A 20,983-nucleotide genomic window follows, 5' to 3' on the forward strand; every position below is an offset into this window, starting at 1 on the left:
AGTTCTCTTTCTTTGATGGGACCCTATCTGTTTTGCGGATGATTGTTACTCTGGCTTCATAAAATGAGTTTGCTAGTGATCTTTCCATTTTTATTTCATTGAAGAGTTTGAAGAGTACGGGAGTGAGTTTTTCTTTGAAGATCTCATAGAATTCAGCTGTGAATCTGTCAAGTCCTGAGCTTTTCTTGGCTAGGTCATTTCAATGTTATTACTTGCTATGGGTCTATCTAGTTGGCTTAAATCTTCTTGGTTCAGTTTGGGTATAGGAATGCTTCCATTTCTCCCAGATTCTCAAATTTATTGGCATAAAGGTTTGTAAAACATTCCCTAATAATCTGAATCTTGTATATATTTCTGTTGTGATGTTCTCTTTTCATCTTTTTTTAATTTTTTTGTCAATCATGGGTCTTGAACTCTGGGCCTGGGCACTGTCCCTCAGCTCTTCAGCTCAAGAATAGCGCTCTTTCACTTGAATTGCAGCACCACTTCCTGTTTTCTGGTGGTTAATTGGAGATAAGGTTCTCACAGACATTCCTGCCCAGCCTGGCTTTGAACCGAGATTCTTAGATCTCAGTCTCCTGAGTAGCTAAGATTATAGGCATGAGCCACCAGCACCTGCTTAATTTTATTCTTGTTGTGTGTTCTCTCTTCTCTCTCTCTCTCTCTCTCTCTCTCTCTCTCTCTCTCTCTCTCTCTCTCTCTCTCTCTCTCTCTCTCTCTCTCTCTCTCTCTCTCTCTCTCTCTCTCTCTCTCTGTAGCCAGGATTACAGGAGTGAGTCACCAGCACCTGGCTTAATTTCTGTCTCTCTGTCTCTGTCTCTCTCTATTTCTCTCTGTCTCTGTCTCTGTCTGTCTCTCTCATTCTCTCTCTCTCATTCTCTCTCTCTCTCTCTCTCTCTCTCTCTCTCTCTCTCTCTCTCTCTCTCTCTCTCTCTCTCTCTCTCTCTCTCTCTCTCTCTCTTTCTCTCCCTCTCTCTTTCTAGCTACTCCTGAGGCATGAACTCTAGGCCAGGGGGCTACCTCTCTGCTTCTTTTACTCAAGGCCAGAGCACTACCACATGGCCACAGCATCACTTCTGGCTCTTTCTGAGTAGTTTATTGAAGATAAAAGTTTCATGGACTTTCCTGTTTTTACTAGTTTCAAACTACACTCCTCAGATCTCAGTCTCTTGAGTAGCTAAGATAACAGCCATTAGCCACAGGTCCTGGCTCCTGTTGTGATTTTGATGCATAACGTTGATTAATTTATATGTGTAAACACCTCTAAATTTTTCTTCTCGATTACAGAGAACCAGTTTTAATCTTAGAAGCTTATTAGTTGTTAACTGGTTTATCCAGTCATCCTCTGTCTCTCATAATTGAAGCCTGTACTTTAATTTTCTCAAAGGCACTATCTTCTTATGGCTACATACTACATGTGGCCCCCTTGCTTAGTGTTAGTTGAATTCTCAGTGTTGAGAATAATACTTGAAAAGAGAGCCTGCAGAAAGAGCACACAGCATAACCTAAAGGTAATGTATTAGAGAAAGTTCTGGGTGCTGACATAAAATAAGTCTAGGGTGATACAAATAGTTGGAAGGTGAAAGAAAGTTGGGAAAATAATGGTTAGTATATATCACACTTTCCAGTAAGTTCATCAATAGAGTTCTATAGAAAAAAACCTGTCAAGAGAGCCCAAGAACATTTTCTTTTTAAGAACCCCTAAGAATATATGGGGGAAGGAAGTATACAGCTTGTGGGTGCAGAAGGAAAGGAAAAACTGAGTGAGGGAAGGCGTGACAGTGTCCAAAAAGAAATGTACTCCTTACCTACTTATGTAACTGTAACTGCTCTGTATATCACCTTCATAATAGCAATTAAAACATTTTTAAAAGAGCCCCTTAGAAGTACTACAAATATTTTGTGCTTGTGAATGAAATATGGACTGTGTTTATGTAGAGAAGGGTAGATGTTCTGTGTCTTTTATCTATATCACTTCAGTGGCATGTTTTAGAAAGGGATAACAAATATAACTCCAAATGACAATTGGGAAATCTTTTTCTGTCCATTAAATATTAATATTGATGTTTAAGTAATACAAATAGTAGACATTGTTATAAAACAGTAAACCAAAGGCTCATCCATTACAATAGCCTGTATATCTTTAAACTGCTGTTTCCTCAGTAGTGGTGTATAGACAATCAAAAAGGACTCTATATTCCTACAAAAATCCTTTATGGTGCCATAATTTACCAATTCATCTTAAATCATGTCTCGCATTTTTTCATGATTTCAGAATTCATTACAAATGTAATGAATTCACAATACATTCTACAATATAATAATATGGGTTATTTTCAGTTTTCCCTCCTTAAAGGCTTTTAGTATTATGGGATCTGTTGGTCAAATCTTTTCTTACTGTATTTATAAGTAATTTTAGAGGCACTGATCATTTTGTTTTAACTTTCTCAATTAACTAGGGACCTGAAGTTCTAGTTTATCTCTGCATGAAAATAACAACATAGATTTAACAACCCAATTGTTCTAAAATGTCCTATGGATTATTTCTTGTTGGGATGAAGATCAAATGTCAGAAAGCTCTGAGAGGAAGAGTTTGTTTCAATGTTTTTCTTGCTCAGTAACAGAAAACCAAGTTGCAAAGGGACTTCTGTAAGGTGGAACAAAAATTGTCACAAAAAGCACCTGGATATAAAATGCAAAGCTTATTGCTTTACAAATTTATAAACATTTACAAAACTTCCTAGGTGGCATTGCCTATGGTGATATTCTTTATTTTCATATTTTTAAAAAATTTTGTTTTGCTTTTGTCTATATTTGGAAGAGAATGCCAATAATTAAACTTAGGACCTAATGTATGCTAAGCAAGCTTGTATCAGTGAGCTACATACCCAGCTAATTTCTAGATATTTTAGAGACAACCAAAAAGGAATACTCCAGGAAAGAAAAAATTAACAAATTAGTTTCATTTGCATTAAAAATTTCAGTTCCTCAAAAGAAAATGTCATCAGAATAAGGACATTGGCCACAGATGAAAGAAGTATTTGCAAGGAGGAACATTTGATAAAATGCTGTTATATAAAATACACAAACTCTTAAAACACAATGACAAAACAATTTAATTAAAAAATAGAGCAAACTCATTGACACCTCACCAAAGATACTGTGACTGCAAATTAACATATGAAAAGATATGACATATTATATTTCATGTGAGCCTGTTAAATTACCAACAGTAGGCACTACTCAGCTATTATGCACCTATTAGAAGAGAGAAAAAGCTAAGCCATTGACAATACCAAGAACTCTCTATTATACAACCATTAGAAGAGAGAAAAATCTAAGCCATTGACAATACCAAGAACTCTTGGGAACAAGAAAGCCCTGACCGTGTGAGAGAAGACAAAATTGGATACTTCTTATGGAGTTAAACATATTCTTTCCACCCCATCCAGCTACAATGCTCTTCACTAAAGAGTTGAAATCCTATGTCAACTCACAGATCTTCACAGAAATCCTTATAGAAAATTTACATGTAATTGCCAAGGCTCGGAAGGAACCAAGGGAAGGGGAGGGAAGCCACAGAAAGACACAAGAAAACATAAGTAAAATATTATTAAGTTTAAGAAGCCAATATGAAAAGGTTACATATCCTTACTGTCCCAATTATAGAACATCTGGATTAAGCAAATTATGGAGATATGAAAAAAATGATCTTTGCAAAGGGTTAGGGGAACAAGTGGTGTGCAGAAGATTTTAAGGATGGTGAAATCTACTCCGAGAACATAATGTTGGATACATGTCACTACCTTGTGCAAGTCCACAGAATGTACACCAAGAACGAACACTACTCTGCACTAAGGGCTTCAGATGATACTTACATGGCCATGTAGGTTCATCAGTTTTTAACAAGTGTGCTGCACTGGTAAGGTATGTTGATGATGGGAGAAGGCTACTCGTGTCTGGGGCCACGAGGTATGTGGAAAATATCCACATCACCCTCTCAATTTTGCTGTGAACCTACAACCACACTGAAACACAAAGGTGCAAAATCTGAGAACATAGAATTGTTGGCATCTAATCAAAAAGGCTGTCATTCCTATTACAATTCAGCTCTTCTTCCTGTATCTACAGCCAGAGAAGAGATGAATGACTTGTCCAGCAAATGGTATTGAGAATCATTCCCGAGAGACTCACTTCATTTCCCAGAGAAGAGGCCCAGAAAAGAAAACATTTCTTCCTTCACTAAAGAATCTTAGAATTCAAGGAAGTAAAAACCACAGGGTGAATCTCAGAAGCTCTGAAAGTAGTAAGGAAAGGAAGGCTCTGGGGCTTCAAATCTTCTGGGGTTTACCTCAAAGTATCATTTCCATGACAGAAATGAAAGTAAATAACAATGCAGCTGCTAATACCTACTAGTATGCTCACCCTTTCACAAGGGTTCTACTCTACCTAAGGCTTAGTTTGGAAATCTTTGCAGCCCAGGGTTGTGCAGATATCTTCTCTAGGTGAAAATCTTCAGTTTCTCTCTGAGGAAGATAATTCAATCCTGTTTCCATTGCTGGTCCTCTCAGACTGCCATAGAACACACACACACACACACACACACACACACACACACACACACACACACACACACACACACACACACACCACATCCCATGCAGAATGATAAAGAATTCACACACACACACACACACACACACACACACACACACACACACACACACACACACACACACACACACCACATCCCATGCAGAATGATAAAGAATTCATATTTGCTTCCACCTAGTTTAGAAATTCAGTGCCTGTATGGCTGATTATGCATTCCCAAATTGGAAATTCATTCATTTCTTCCCTACTGTTCCTTCCAACTAATAACAATCTGACTCTTAATCCACCTCTGACGCCTTGCCCGCCTGGAAAACAACCAGCAGATTGAGAGGGAAGGGAAAGGAAAGGAAGGGAAAGGAAAGGAAGGGAAGGGAAGGGAATGGAAGGGAAAGAAGGAAGGAAGGAAGGAAGGAAGGAAGGAAGGAAGGAAGGAAGGAAGGAAGGAAGGAAGGAGGGAAGGAAGGAAGGAAGGAAGGAATGGAAAAATGAAAAAGGGAGGAGAAGGGAATGAAAGGAAAGGAAGGAAGGAAAGGAAAGGAAAGGAAAAGAAAGGAAAGGATCTCGAAAGCCACCAACCCAATCTAGAAAAGTAAGCAATTCCTAGCTCCAATTCCCAGAGCCTAGGACCTAGGAGACAAATGGCTAGGAAACATTGTCTGGCTCCGAGACCCTCCCAAGCCCTTTGCCAAAGGTCTGCGTCTGCCTGCTCTTCTGCCCCGGAGATTTTCTCGGGCTTTGCCATCAAGCCAGTGACTTCTCGGAAACGTTAGCAGATTCTGCTGAGCGGGGAGGGAGGAAGGGGATGGTGGGGGCGGGGTAACACAAGGTAAAGATTCTTCTAGTTGTTGGGAATCCAGGCGCTCATGCACGCACGCACGCGTGCTATAGGATGAGGTGGCCTTCTCCGGGAGGTTTTGTGACCCCACCCCACCCTTCTTTGCTTTCAAGGGTTGCCCCCCACCGCCCTACAGGCTGGTCCCTGCCCTGCGCCTCCCAGCGAGGTTGGAGGGAGGGAGCGAAGGGTGTGGAGCTGGGCGTAGAGCAGGGCGGAGAGGAAGAGAAAAGAGAGGCGCAGCTGCAGGCGGAGGGCGGGGTTGTCTCGTCCCTGGGCGCGCCTGGGAAGGAGGGGCGCTCTCTGGGTGCAGGCTCTCCCCAGTGCTCGAACTGAGGCTGTCTGGTTTCCAGTTCCTCCCTCTCAGTTGGTTGGGGCTGGGCTAGCCCGGGTAATAGTAACGGTAGTAGCTGGAGCCCGCTGAGCAACAGGATCCCAAAGAAAGAAGGAAGGAGCATCGGAGGAGCGAGAGAGGGAGGCTTCCCGCAGCCGCGCGCTGCCCTCCCCTGGACCAGATCCGGCAGGTGCACTTGCTGGGCATGATCGGCGGGCCAGGGCGCAGGTAAAGTGTCTTTTCTCTTGCTGCATTTGTGCGGTGGGAAGGGAAGCTGCGGGCCTCTAGAGCCAGTTGGTGCCTCCGCGCCACACCCACCTGTGTCCCTTCTTATCTAATTGGTTTTGTTCATCGGGTCTCACGCCACCTGGGGAAAGCTGGGCGCGGGTGGTCTGCGCCATTGGTGGAAGAGCTCAGAAGGCAATGATTTCCCTAGCAAGGATGCTTCTTGGCGAGTTTTGATCGTGTGGGCTCGATGCTAGGTTTTGAAACTGTGAAAAGGAAAGGTGGCAACACCGAAAGATTTATTGTCTTTGTTTCGGTCTGTCTGACTCTAGCTGAGTTGCTAAATGTGTTTCAGGACCAGGGTCCCCTCCTATTGCTTTAGCAGTGAAAGCAAACGCGGCCCTGCGGTCCTGATAGCCAGGCTGAGCGCGCAGGGTCTGCTGAGCCGCCCTACCTGTGGGAGATGCGGGAAGCGCCACCCCCAGAAGAGCACACTAGACGCAAATAATGGGGAGGCCAGCTCAGCCCCGAGTTCTCCTCGCAGGATGTTTTCTTCCAGCCAGTAGGCTCTTCCCAGTGAAATTCGGATGGGATTTCGAATCATTTTAACTTTTGATGCACTCACTTCAACTTCAACTCGCGTGTGCTTTTAGGGAGGAGAAAGTAGATATTTTCTTTCCTTAAAGACAACAGATCAATGCAAAACTGTCATTCTAAAAACAATAGTGAAAGTTTTCGTGATTATAGTAAGACTTTTACACGTCACCATCGTGTTTTTAGGGGAAGTTTTAACATTTTTATCTTGTAAATGTTATCCCCTTTGGAGCCATCTTCATGACTGAGAAGCTTAAGACGATTTGTAAAAATCCCAATTCAATAGTATTAAAGCAATACCAGCGTTTAAACAAAGATTGTTGTTTGTTTGTTTTCAGTTACTAAGTGAAGTCTATGGTTGGGAGGTTTAATTCTTTCCAGAAAGTGATCTTTTTCTATTTTTTTTTTTGAAGAGAAGAAAGATACTTTTATTTCAGTTTTGGTAATCTATAAGCTCATCATTTATGTGCAATCTGCAAATCAAATAAATAAGTTGCGTGTTTTATTAAGAAATCTTCCAATTCTGCTCACACTATATTTTTAAGTTTAAGACAAAATTAACTTTCTTAGAATTTATGGTAAGTAGTATTAACCTATTATTCAAATGTGAATTTTATCTGATTCCTATCTATGGAACTCTAATGGCTGTTGACTCACTCAAAACAAAATTCTAGATAAAATATGACATTTGGAATGAGGATATGCCAGTTACTAGGCGACTGACAATAATTTTGCCTAAGATACCTTTCAAAAACTTGTAAGTGTTTACAGGGAGAATTCCCTTTAGAAGCAAGCCCATTTTAGTAAGTTAGGCATGGGATATAATGCCATTATCTGCAGAGGCTGGATATATAGCATCCTGTGATTCCTGTGGTACAGAGCTGGTCACAAAGGATCTCTAATATTTCCACAGAATAAAGCTGAGTCAGGTTTGGCTCTCTGCCAAAAGCATCCTTGAGTCTCTTTAGTCCCAAGGGTCCTTGGGTAATCATGGGAGGCTTCCTGTGGTAATGCAAACACACATTTGCTACCTGTTGCTGAGGAGAGTTTTGGCAGCAAAAAAATTGAGAAATTCAGAGGAGTGATCAGTGGATTCTTTTTAAAAAATATTTTTATTGTAAAGATTTTTTGTTGTAGATTATTTTATTGTAAAGATACTGTAAAGAAGGGTTACAGCTACACGAGTAAGATAGAGTAAATTTCCTACCTAGCATTGTTTCCCCCTCCTTTGTTTTTCCCCTACTATCCCTTCCCTCCTAATCTCCCCAACTCCTCCCTCCTCCACTTCCCAAGTTGTAAAGTTCCTTTTCAACATAGTGTCCTATATATCTCATTGTTACAACGGGTCAACCTGTATTCTTGCTTCAGCATTTTCTAATTTCCCTTCCCCTCCCCAAATTAGAAAAAAAATGTATAAAGAAGATGCAGGGCACCAGAATCAAATACAGTGACAACAGGAATTATACCAATAGAGGGAAGAACATGCAAATGAAACAAAAAAAAATCACATAGTGCATTAAACACAACAGCAACAAAGAACAAAAGCTCTTATGTCCATATCTTGGGATTCATTTCACCTAGTATCATTTCATATGGTCATATGTACATAGCTTTTGATCTTTTCTGCTTGTCTGTTAAGATTATCCTAGATGTATACTAGTTATGCAAATAAGGGAAACCATGGGACCTATGTTTCTTTGGGTCTGGCTTACTTCATTTAATATATTTTTTTCCAAGTCTTTCCATTTCCTAAAAAATGGGGTGATGTCATTCTTTCTGAAGAGGCATAGAATTCCATATCTATATCTATATCTATCTATATCTCTCTATATGAATATATCACATGTTCTTGATCCATTCATCTACTGAGGGACATCTGGGTTGGTTCTATATCTTAGCTATGTAGAATAATGCTGTGATAAACATAGTTGTGCTGGTAGCTTTAGTGTGGTCTTGTTTGTGATCCTGTGGGTAAATGCCCAGAAGTGGGGATTGCTGGGTCATAGGGAAGCTCTATTTGTAGTCTTTTGAGGAACCGCCATACTGCTTAGTGGGTTCTCGACTTATGTAATACATCTTATTCATTTTCGCCCTGGCAAGGGAAAGGCAAAATTCTACATCTCCACAATAAAGTAATACAAATTTACTTACTGAATTCCTATTTGTATTAGATATAGAGGATGTTTGTGGTACTTTTCTAAGATAGGTCATTACATACAGGGAGCTAAAATTTATGAATGTGATATTGACACTTGATGTGATATGCCAATAATTTATGATTTTCCCCAAAATTTTTCCCCAGATCTTGATAATCTGAAAAAGTGACCTCACCAAGTTTATGTCAATTTTGATTGCTTTCTTTTGTCCCATGTCTCCATTTAACTCCTGTCTTGCTCAAAAAATGTTTATCCATGTTCTCTGCCAGCTGTACCTCTTTGATCACTCTTCTCCAATGTGTCTTTTCTACCCTTTTTCTACATCTATTTAGCAAATTAGTTCACATCATCATGATAATTTATCTAGAATCCTACTACAACCTTCACATTAGATTCTCCACTTTCACAACTTACTATAGTAAGTCCCCAGTCAAATCATTCCTATAATTTGTTCCTCATTGAATCAATACTATCATGCTTTCCCTTAACCATTCATTAGCTTGTGACTGCATTAGAAAAAAAGATAACACAGAAACATAGATGTTGATCAATAAAAACAAAAAAAAAATCCTTCTTTATCATACACTTTACCATCTGTCCTTTTTCTCCAACCTCAGTAGAATCCATGTTTCTCTCATACATGTGCTCTTTCCCACACTGGTCTTTTACTCTGTGGAACATGTGAAGCAATACATACTCAAAGGACTTTCTCAAAATGCTGTACCTAATGCCTGTCCTGTTCCCTTGAACGGTATATAGCTAGCTTCTTCTACTGTAGATTTCAAATGAAAAAAAACTCTCTCATCTTAGAGAGCCCATTGTAGATCATCTATTCAAAGTAGATTGTCTCCTTTTAGTCTCAATCTAGGTACCTTGTTTCCTTCATAATGTTTATTACATCAAGTAGATATTTTGGAGATTTTCATGCCCAATGCGCCAATGGATTAATATATTTTAAGGAAAATTGAAGGCATAAACTAGTATGACTTCAGTATGAGTGACTCCTAATTTATAAGGATGGAATTTTTTTTTGACTTATATCTTTAAGAATTGGAAAGACAGTTAAATCACTAAATTCTGAGTTTTAATGAATGTAAACACTTGAGTGATCCCAGTTGATTGGAATCTGGAGAAATAAGCCAGAGTCTTAGGTTGAAGATCATATGCCTTTAGTTAGTGTTTTGCAAGGACAAATTAACCCACAAATGTTTAAGGAAGGCATAAAAAGGTAGTTTATTCCTATTTTCAAAATGGAGTTTCCTTCAAAATTTATACTGTTTGATGACAGTGATACATCCATACTGGATTTTAACACATAGAAACATACAGAGTGACACTGTGCATGACAAAAGCCTCTCTGTCTACTTTTTGTTCTCACTTCTTTAATTTTCAAGTCTGTAAAAGTCATAAGCAAGCAAATAGTTTTGCTGTTAATATTTGGTTGAAAATTTAGCTCTCAGTTGAGTGACCAGCTTGGTTTAATGATCACTGTAATCTAGCAAATGGCCAACCAGTTAGCAGGTTGGTTTGGTTGTCTGTTTTCCTTTTAACAAAATACATAGCCTTTTTTGGCTCACTGTTATATCACTTTTAAAATCCACAATATTCCATTTTCTGCATGGAAGAAACAATGAATGACAGCATATGTTACGTATAATAAATTGTTATTTTAAAGAGAGAGAGGAAAGTTCTACTCTCCCAGTGTGGCTAGAAAGATACAAAATAATTTATTTCTATACATAATACCAACTCAAATTCATCTGTGGTAGGCGTATACTTCCTGGCATTGCTCAGGGCTTTCCCTCTTCCTTCCTCTTTATCATGGTCTGGCATTTGTCCTTACCACCCATAAAGGGTTTTAATCGTCCAAACTTCACTCCTCTTCTAGCTGCCAAGAATTGATGGCTTTCTCTGCTGTCTAAAGCTCTTTCTTTCCAGTAACACAAAGGAAAAGATAAGAAAATCTTCAGTGAAAAAATTTCACTTTGTAGGCTAGCAAGACACCAAAAGTGTTCTTTCATATTCCACAAAAATGTGCTACCTAAATTCTCTGGCTGATGTAAAATTATTTTTATAAAATCATGTGAAATCTGTTTCATTTTAAGTTCACCTTCTCCAGTGCTCACCTAACTTTACAGAGATCTGGAGGTGCCAAAAAGTTTTGTGTAAAAAAAAACAAAACAAAACAAAACAGTTAATTTGTTGTAAAATGGAGGACCATCTTCAGTTCGTACACAGATATACTCCAGCAAAGTACAGAAGCTACAGTGTGCCAACTTTACAAACTGCATGGTGATAATGTATGAAATCATTTAATCCTTCAGTGTAAAACATGATTGTCTAATTTTCACTAGAAAAAAATGCTTATTTTACATATTGACTCATGGGAGTTGCATTTGTGATAAACAAAAATTGAGATTTAAGTGGAAATTTGAAGAGATTCTATACATAAAATTGTTTGGGGCTACTTTAGAGTTTGGGTCAGCTAGCTTTCTGGTTTAAGGTTATCAATATGTTATTTTGACTTGACTTCACTGCCAATAGAGTGTTTTATTTGCTTTAATACAAGGCTAAAAAGATTTTTTAAAAAGGTCCTTCTCGAACTTCCTGAACAGAGTCCCAGGGTCACAACAAATTGGAGAGAGACTCGACAAATGGGACTACCTTAAAATAAAAAGCTTCTGCACAGATAAAGCTATCGTAACCAAGCTAGAAAGACAACCAACTAATTGGGAAAAAAATATTTACCAGCAATATATCAGACAAGGGGTTAACATCCTGTATATACAGGGAACTCAAGAAACTAATCCCTCCCAAACCTAACAAACCAATTACTAAATGGGCAAGGGAACTAAAGAGGGACTTCTCAAATGAAGAAATAAAAATGGCAAAGAAACACATGAGGAAATGTTCATCATCCCTGGTGGTGAAGGAAATGCAAATAAAGACAACCTTGAGATACCACCTTACCCCAGTCAGAATGTCCCACATCCACAAATCAGCCAATGACAAATGCTGGAGGGGATGTGGAGAACGAGGAACGCTATTACACTGCTGGTGGGAATGTACACTCATACAACCACTTTGGAAAGCAGTCTGGAGGGTCCTTAGAAAGCTAAAGATTGACCTCCCTTACGACCCAGTCATACCACTTCTAGGCATCTACCCTGAACAACAGGAACCAATATACAAGGACACGTGCACCTCCATGTTTATTGCAGCACTGTTCGCAATAGCTAGGATATGGAAACAACCTAGATGCCCCACCACAGATGAATGGATCCAAAAATTGTGGTATCTATACACAATGGAATATTATGCAGCCATTAGAAATGACAAAATAATGGCATTTGCAGGGAAATGGATGGAGCTAGAAGGAATCATGTTGAGCGAGGTAAGCCAAGAATGAAGAGACAAACAGTACATGGTCTTCCTGATAAGTGGATGATAAATCCAAAATGTTAGGTGATATGACAAAACTAACAGGACTTAAGAAACAAAGAACTCCCACTCATCTGGTTGAACCACTACCAAATATCCCCATGCTGCTGATCACATATATGGTATATAACATGTGAGCACCGTTATATATTACAGACTGTGATAGACAATTTGCTCCAGGAAAGTTAGAATGAACTTGTGACTTTAAATGAGCATCATTATTCCACAATACTGTGAATTTCCGGAAATTAAGTAATCACTTAATCACAATAAAAAAAAAAAGAACCTTGGGGAAGGGAGGGAGGGAGGGGATGGTAGGGGGAAAACAATGGAGGGGGTAACAATATTCAAGAGGAAGTGTACTCATTACCTCACTCATGTAACTGTAACCCTCTGTATAGTATCTTTACAATAAAAAAATTAAAAAAAAAAAGGTCCTTCTCGAGGTAAGTGAGAAGTGAAGAAATGAGCATGTTAGTGAAAAGGAAACATGTATAAAATGTCAATGTAGAGAAGAAACAGAGGCTACCTTTATACATATGGGATCTTGGTGTTAGATGGGCAAGTAGAAAAAGCAATGTGACCTTGTGAATGTGAAGAAAAGAAGACCATGTTTATTTTAATTATTTTAATACGTAGAAATTAAGAATTTGAACATGCTTAGTTAAGGAATATAAATATTTATAGTACCATAAATATAATTAAATGGGGCTGGGAAGGTGGCTCAGTGGTAGAGTGCTTGCCTCGCATGCATGAGGCCTTGGGTTCGATTCCTCAGCACCACACAAGCAGAAAAAGCTAGAAGTGGCACTGTGGCTCAAGTGGTAGAGCACCAGCCTTGAACTGAAGAGCTGAGGGACAGAGCCCAGGCCCAGAGTTCAGGCCCCATGACCAACAAAAACAAAACAAAACAAATATATATATATATATATACATATATATATAAAATCAAATGGAGCCAAATCATAGTTCTTATTCTCAAAAAGTTAATTGTCAATTAAGTTTTTATTTACAATTTAAATAATTTAGACAAGTAATTTAAGACTTTCCTCAAACATTTTAACATTTTGGAAAGCTTACTTAAAGCTTATTATCCTTACAATAAGTTTCAATCAAATGATTTTTTTCTGTTGATATCGTCTATGGCTCCCTTAAATACTCTGCTTTGAGTGGGATTGAAATTCCATGTGAAGCTGCCTTCCTCCCTGAATTGTGTGATAAACCTAGATCTGTTATGCTAACGGTGAGTGGGTAGCTTGTCCAGGAGCTAGCTTGTTTGCTAGACAGTGGGATATCCACTCACACCTGAGAGGATGGCTGTTATCAAAGTAAAAGAAAGTAAGAATAGAAGATATATGCAGAGGGGAATAAAGTGTTTAGCCATGGTTGAAGACATAATCCTAGTTATTCAGGAGGCTGTGACTGATGACAGAGGTTCAAAGAAGGGCAGACAAATTTTTAGAAGTGATAGATAAGTTTAAAGCTTAAAGAATGTTGTGATATTATTAATGTATGCACAAATGTGATAGATTACATAAATTAAATGTATACCTTTCATATAATAATTTTGAATATCAATTATGAATGTGCACAATAAGCCTATTAAAAGGATAGAGGCCATATCTTGTTCAAAAGACCATCTTCCATCGAGGTCTTATATGCCATTCTTTCTCATAGATAAAGCTGAACTTTGTTTAGCTTATTGTCATTGCTAGGTGTTTTATAGTGGTGATTTGTATTTTATACTGAGGAGAAGAACACTTCTGCTTTGACTCCTCCATTCTGGGAGACAGTATTTATCCTTCTTTGTACAAATGAGCCAAAATAATTTAATACCTACTTAGTCTGGTGCCTTAAAAAAGTTGAATTTGAAGTAATTTTCTAAAAATAAAGGTTAGCTTAAGGGTTTGCTTAAGGATGGACTGCTATTTGAGCATGTTTGGTACACATCTGTGGTACTTGTGAGTGGAGATAAAAGGATTAAGGTTTGAGGTGAGTTTTGGTCTACATTCCTCAAGGCCTATCTAAAAATAAAAGAAAAAAGGGACTAAGTGTCATGATTTATGTAGTTACAGCCCTTAAGAGCACTGAGTTCAATCCCTAGTACTGTAAAGGGAGAAAAAGAAAGAAAAAATAAACCAGTAGATAAGAGTGAAAGAAAAATAATCTAAAAGTATAAATTGGTCTGTTTGGGGCTGACAATCAATCATGCAGCCCCATCTTGTTGGCCTCCAAATTGTGCAGGTCAGGAGTTGGCATGCAAGCTGGTGTAGGAGCCATTGAGGTTTCTGAGAAGGAAGCCTTGGCAGAGGCCTGGGCAGTGGTGAGAGGGTGTGAAATCTCCAGAGGCTCTGCCTTAGGATCCTCACCATTCATTTGCTTTCTGGAATTTAAGATAATCCTCTTCCCCCTAGGATTTATTCCCCCTCCTTCTCTATTCTCCTTCTTCCTTCCTTCTAGAAATTTGCACTTTTGCCCTTTGGTATATTCCTATCATAGCCACAGAAGATACAGTCATGAACAAAACATGGAAGTTCCATGAGACTTTTGAAATGGAGATAATAAATGTTCACTACTCCTATGATTATATTGTAAGGTAAACTGTGTGAAGGAAACAGGGCAGGAGAGAGAGAAAGATGAGGCACTACTTAATAATGGAGGGTAGGGCTAAGACCATGCTTGAGGAACAATCCATGACCAGACAGACATATAAAGGAGATGAGGAAATGAGAGAGTGCACTGAACTACTTGAGAATCATTAACATCCCAGGAGCCTCGGCGGCTGAGACCTCATAAAGGCATATTGGATGTGTTCGCAGAGTATCAGAAAAGCTAGGTTGGCTGAATCTCAGAGAGCAAGGTTGATAGCAACAGAAGATGAAGATCTTCTCTTAATTGTATAGATTACTAGCCCTGTCTAGAACTCTTTATGATAAGCCAATGATACAATGTCCAGCACGGGACTCACTTTGGGAAGGTGTGAGTGTGTCTCAACTGGATCTCCTTCTAGACACTGGTAACACACAGACAGCGTAGCTGTACCCCCTCAGTAAGATTACACCCCGTAATTCTCACATGAAGTACTCTTTTGTCTTTTTTTTTTGGTGACTTGTATGTAAATGTTTTTATTTTCTTCCTGTCTGCATTGGATTTGACTTCTTGAATGAACTTAGTACCATTTGATTTAATGAGGGCTAATTTGACAAATGGCAAAATTGCGAGTCTCTTTAATGGTTTAAATTCTGGAAACTAATGAGAGTAATAAGAGTACAGTAATAGTTTCCATACTTGAAAAAATAAGGTCTATTTAACAGATGTAGAGGTCTATGTCCCAGCAAATATAAACCAGGAAAAAAATACTATCTCCTCCATGGTGATCTGCTTTTAACTGCTTATCCTACTGATTCATTCTTCCTTACAAATTTCAGGAAATGCTCATGGATTAAAAAACTTCTTGAAATCCAATAATATAACATGAACATTATCACTTTAACCACTTCTACATATGGAAATCAAAGGTATTCGATTGTTGTAAAGAAATACCTTCCATCCGTCTTCCGAGTATTTCCGGATCCAAATTTGGCACATGTAAGGCAATAACTCCTTTAGTAACTCCTTTAGCAACCACCATTCTATTTTCTTTCTGTCTGAATTTTATTTTTCCTAGGTACCTCCTTTTAGTGAAATCATACATGCTTGTCCATTTACATTTGGTTTATGTCACAGTGTAATGTTTTCAAAGTTCATCTCTGTTGTGGCATGTCTCAGAATTTTATTTCCTTTTAAGAATGTATAATGGCCTATTGTACCTCTATGCCACATTCTCTTTATTAATTCATCTTATAATGAACATTTGAATTGCTTTTATCACTAGTCTCTTGTGAATAATCCTGTCAGAAACATTTGTATACAAGCATCTGTGTAAGAACCTGCTTTATATACTTTTGGTTATACCCACAGAAGTTTCTGAATCATATGATAATACTTGGCTTAATATTCTGAGGAACCATCAGACCCATTCCATATTATACACATTCCATATCACATATTGCATATTTTGCATCGCAATCAGCAATGCACAAGGCTTCCAATTTCCACTTGCGCTCTCTAAAATTTATATCCTCTTTTGACAATACCCTTTCTACTATGCATCTCATGGTTTTTTTTCCCCCCCCCTAATGCCTAGTGATCTTGAGTGGCTTTCCATGTACTTGATAGCATAAATTTTTTGGGGGGTGAGTGGTATATCTGTTTAGATCTTTGCTCATTTTTAATCCATGTTGTTATCTTGTTTAGCTGTAGGACACCTTTAATAATACTTATACGAATCTTTTATCAGATAACATTTGTCAATATTCTTATTCTCTGAGTTACCTTTTTGCTAACAGGAATTGAGATACACAGGATTGATAAATAACTTATTTTTCTTTTCTTGCCTGGAATTTGGTGTCATATCTGAAAAATTGTCATCACATTCAATTTATTTTCTTCTTAGAGTTTTATAATTTTAGTACTATGTATGTAATTATGGGATATGAGTTATGAAAATTTCCTAACGATATTACATACTCTGAGGCTTTCTGATTTCCCTCCAGTCACTGTTTCCACAGTTTGGTATTTGATCTCAATGTGTCTAAATCTGAACATTTACCTTTTCTTTGGATGGTCCTGTTCTTTTTTGTCTTGTTATAATGGGGAGAGGGTGGTTGTAAGGTAGCTTTAAATTCCTAAACTATTGGAAGAGTATACTTGCAATTTGGGAGAAGTAATCCTGAGGGAAAGAGAAATATTATATATTCCTATTCTCATACTCTCTGTTGTGAAACATCTTTTATGGCCATTCATATTTCTGAAAAATGCTTAGATTTGGTTCCTCCCAAAGTAGTCTAAGAATCTGAGGCTCTTTGGTTAAGAAATCAAAAAGGTCCAGATAAGTTGATGATAGGCGAAATGAACCCCTAGATAAGGACTCAAATGATTTTTTTCTTTCTTGCTATTATTTTTTAACAAATTTATAAGATATTTCTTTGTTGCTTTGTATGTCCCTCCCCCACGATATAACCCCTGTTTTCACTGTATTTGATGTTGGTATAATTTGTGGAGGGGAAGGAAAAAAAAAACAAATCGTTTAAATAGGGATACAGGTGGACCCATTGTAACAATAAAATGTACAAGACATTATGTCGAAAAATGAACTTTACAACTTTGGTGGGGGAGGAGTTTTGGGGGGGACAAGGTGGGTGGGGCAGGGGGGATTGGAAGGAATGGTAAGGGGAAACAAAGGAGGAGGCAACAATGCTTGATAAGAAATGTACTTATTACCTTGCTCATGTAATTGTAACCCCTCTGTATGGTATTTTCACAATCAATAAATAAAATAAAATAAATCCAAATACTATATTTTCTATTTTTATTAGATTTATGGTAAGAGAAACATGGGTTCTGTCTTCTTGTAGTCATAATCTCCAAAGACTATAGCAGGATATCTTGCATAAATGGGTATTCAGTTGCACTGGAGTCAGTAAACATCTATGTCAATTAATGATAAAGACAGTCTTGTCCTTTTTTTTCTTATCTCTTCTTTTCAAGAAAAGCCAAGATTTCTAGTACTTAGAGTGTTTTCTTAAAATCACTAATTTTATCATCATCATCATCATCACCACCACCACCAGCCTCATCATCATTATTTGCCAGTATTGGAGTTTCAATGCAAAACCTCACAATTATTTGGCTTCCTTGTTCAGCTAACATTCTGCCACTTGAGCCATGAATCTAGTTCAGAGACTTTCCTGTTCAGGTTATCCTTGAACATTATTTTCTGAATCTCAACCTGTTGCATAGCTAGAATTGGAAGCTTGTGCCACCTGCACCTGGCTTAGATTTATTTTAATAAACAAGTCCTAGAATATTCTCCCTTCTTTCCCTTAATTCTTAGCAAAGATAAAAATTTCTCACTCAATTTAATGAGAAGTATATCAAAAGGGTTTGCTGCCTAGAAATATTTGTGCCCAGAAATATTTTTGTTTGTTAGTTATTGTAGAGGTTAAGTCCTTTATTAGGCAACTGGCAGCCAATGAAAAATGGTGACAAAAAAACTCAAGATAAGTGCATAATGTTTATATTGTCATGCAAATATGACATGTTAATAACTTTAAAAATAAACCATTTGGCTTTCTAGCTAGAATAGTGATGAAAAGAAATAAAATCTGTAACAACTAAGAAAAAAAACAATAAAATTTTTTAAAAAAGAAAGAAAGTCTGTAAATAAAATTTAAATATATTTGCCTGTGAGTTACTATAAGAATATATACGGTATATTTTTATAGAAATATTTATTTTAAATTCAAATGCCATGAGGAAATATTTTCTGGGATATGAGTTAAATATTTTCTGGGATATGAGTGGGAATTGTTTCCTCTCCAACACACATCATTCTCTAATTTTTCTCATAACTAGATGCTTGTTTACATCTATAAGGTCTTAAAATTTCTTCCTCAAAAGTTAGAAATAAACCACACATTTAATTTGCTTTTCAAAAAGAACCCATATTTTTTCTTTTCAATATTTTTTAAACTACACAAAAATAAAATTTAATGCAATATTGTACATGCTTTAGTGTATTCTCAGATTAAGACTAGGATTAGCAAGTATCGTGCTGTGATCATCACCTATAATTCCAAGAGGCAACAGAGAAGTATGCAACAGAAAAACATTTCCTCCTATAAACATGGTACTTTTCAAAGGGCTTGCTCGTAAGTTGATGATACAAATTTCATAACAGTTTATCATGGATTTCCACTAAATGTGCTATTCCTTTAGAATCAATCATCTAACCATATTATCCCTTATCCCTTATATAGAACAGAAATGCCTGCTACTTAACTCAATTTTTGAATATTAAATCAAAGGCTTGAGTCTCTCGGACCATTTATGCCCTATATAACATCAGCAGTTATCACGCTGCTTAAGTTTAAGCATTAAGTTCTGGACAAACCATTGCTAATGAAGAAAAGTCCTACACAAGCACTAAAAGGTTTTCTCTGTCAAAACAAAGTAATGTTTGTTTTAATTATTTGTCTATTGCCTAGGCTCAGTTTTAACTTGTGTAGTCTTCCTCAGTTCTGAAAACTGCTTCTACTTTCAAAGTAATACAATTGTTTTGAGTACTGTCACATTCCAATGCTTTTGTTGCATCAATCTTCCAACATTCTTCGTATGTTTGCATTTATCATGCCTGGTCAATTTAATATTTTTTTACCACCTTAAGAATAACGTTCACATCCTACTGTACTGCAGTGGGCTAGTGAACCTTGTGTTGGAGAGGACTAAAATGATGGTTTGGCACATATACCATCTACTGGTAGGAAACCATGTAGTCAGGGATTGCGGGAACTTAAATATATTCTTTAAAATTCTATATCCTTGTATTCATATACTGTTTTGTAGAACGGGAACTTCTTTGTACAACTACTTAAAGATAATAAAAAAGAAAAAATTCAAAAAAATTACTAGTTGTTTCTAGTTTGTTCCCTTTATATCTGAACTTTGGTTCAATTTTTCAACTAAGTTTTATTAAATAATTATTTTCCTTTAAAAAAATTCTGCATCCTGAATTGTTAGCTTCTTCGGGGGGGGGATCTGTATATGGAGTATGAAAACTTATCTGTTAAAAAGTACTTACATGCAATTTTGTTTCTTAAGATCATTGACAATGCAAACATCAAGTTATAAGAAAACTGATAAAAATGACTAACTGCAGGTATATAGTTCACTCTTCACTTTACTATGAATGTATATCCTGATAAAATCCACATCAATTGAAAATATCATAAGCCAACAAAAGGAATTAACCAACTTGTCTCTCAGGACATTAGAGCTTAACAAGACTGTATGAGGTAGAACATTGGACGTGTTCCCTTCCAGATTGTGTGGCTGGTTGGAAGCTTAAGCTCTGAGAGCATGTAGTATTACTTCTCACTAGCCAGGGGAAAGACCAGAGTTCAAAGAGTACATTCTGCTGAAATCAGGTTAGCTTCTCATTGCCATGAAGCCAACAATCCTAATTGAACAGTTATTCTAGGCTGTGAACTGTTATCCTAGGTTGTGAACAACGGATAATGCATGATGACTTGTGAGGTATATTGTGTGCTTATACCATATAATATGTAGTGTGTTGTAGGACTTCCTGTTCTTTTCCTTAAAATAGACTTCTAGGATCATCATTTTCAGACTGTTTTTCAATTAAAAAAAGTTTTACCGAGATGAATTAACTGTATCCAGGATTCAAGAACACAGAAAATATTTGAACCAAGTTTTCCTCTCCTCTCCCCTCCCCTCTCTTTTCTTTTTCTTTTTTTTCTTTTATTTTTTCTTTTGCTCAATCTTGCTGCTTGAACTCAGGGTCTAGGCACTGTCCCTAAGCGCTTTTGTTCAAGGCTAATGCCCTACCATTTTGAGCCACAGTGCCACTTCCAGTTTTCTGGTGGCTAACTGGAGATAAGAATCTCAAGGACTTTTCTGCCAGGGCTGGCTTTGAACCAGGATCCACAGATCCTAGCCTCCTAATAGCTAGAATTACAGGCTTAAGCCATAGCACCCTGCTTCTCTCTCCCTCCTCCTCCTCCTCCTCCTCCTCCTCCTCCTCCTCCTCCTCCTCCTCCTCCTCCTCCTCCTCCTCCTCCTCCTCCTCCTCCTCCTCCTCTTCTTCTTCTTCTTCTTCTTCTTCTTCTTCTTCTTCTTCTTCTTCTTCTTCTTCTCTCTTGCTCATTTTCTTTTTTCTGTCCTTCC

General features: G+C 37.6%; 1 protein-coding gene across 1 annotated transcript in view; it reads left to right on the top strand.

Moving 5' to 3' along the window:
• The first annotated feature begins 5,880 nt into the window (after positions 1-5,880).
• Positions 5,881-20,983, top strand: part of Scn9a (sodium voltage-gated channel alpha subunit 9) — a 153,575-nt gene continuing 138,472 nt past the window's right edge. The window contains exon 1 of the mRNA XM_070021655.1: positions 5,881-6,008. The gene's annotated coding sequence lies outside the window, so the exon portion shown is untranslated. The remainder of the gene's footprint in view (positions 6,009-20,983) is intronic.

Source organism: Dipodomys merriami, unplaced genomic scaffold (genome assembly GCF_024711535.1).
Source record: "Dipodomys merriami isolate MVZ:Mamm:240054 unplaced genomic scaffold, mDipMer1.0.p SCAF_1, whole genome shotgun sequence".
NCBI classification, from domain to species: Eukaryota; Metazoa; Chordata; class Mammalia; order Rodentia; family Heteromyidae; genus Dipodomys; species Dipodomys merriami.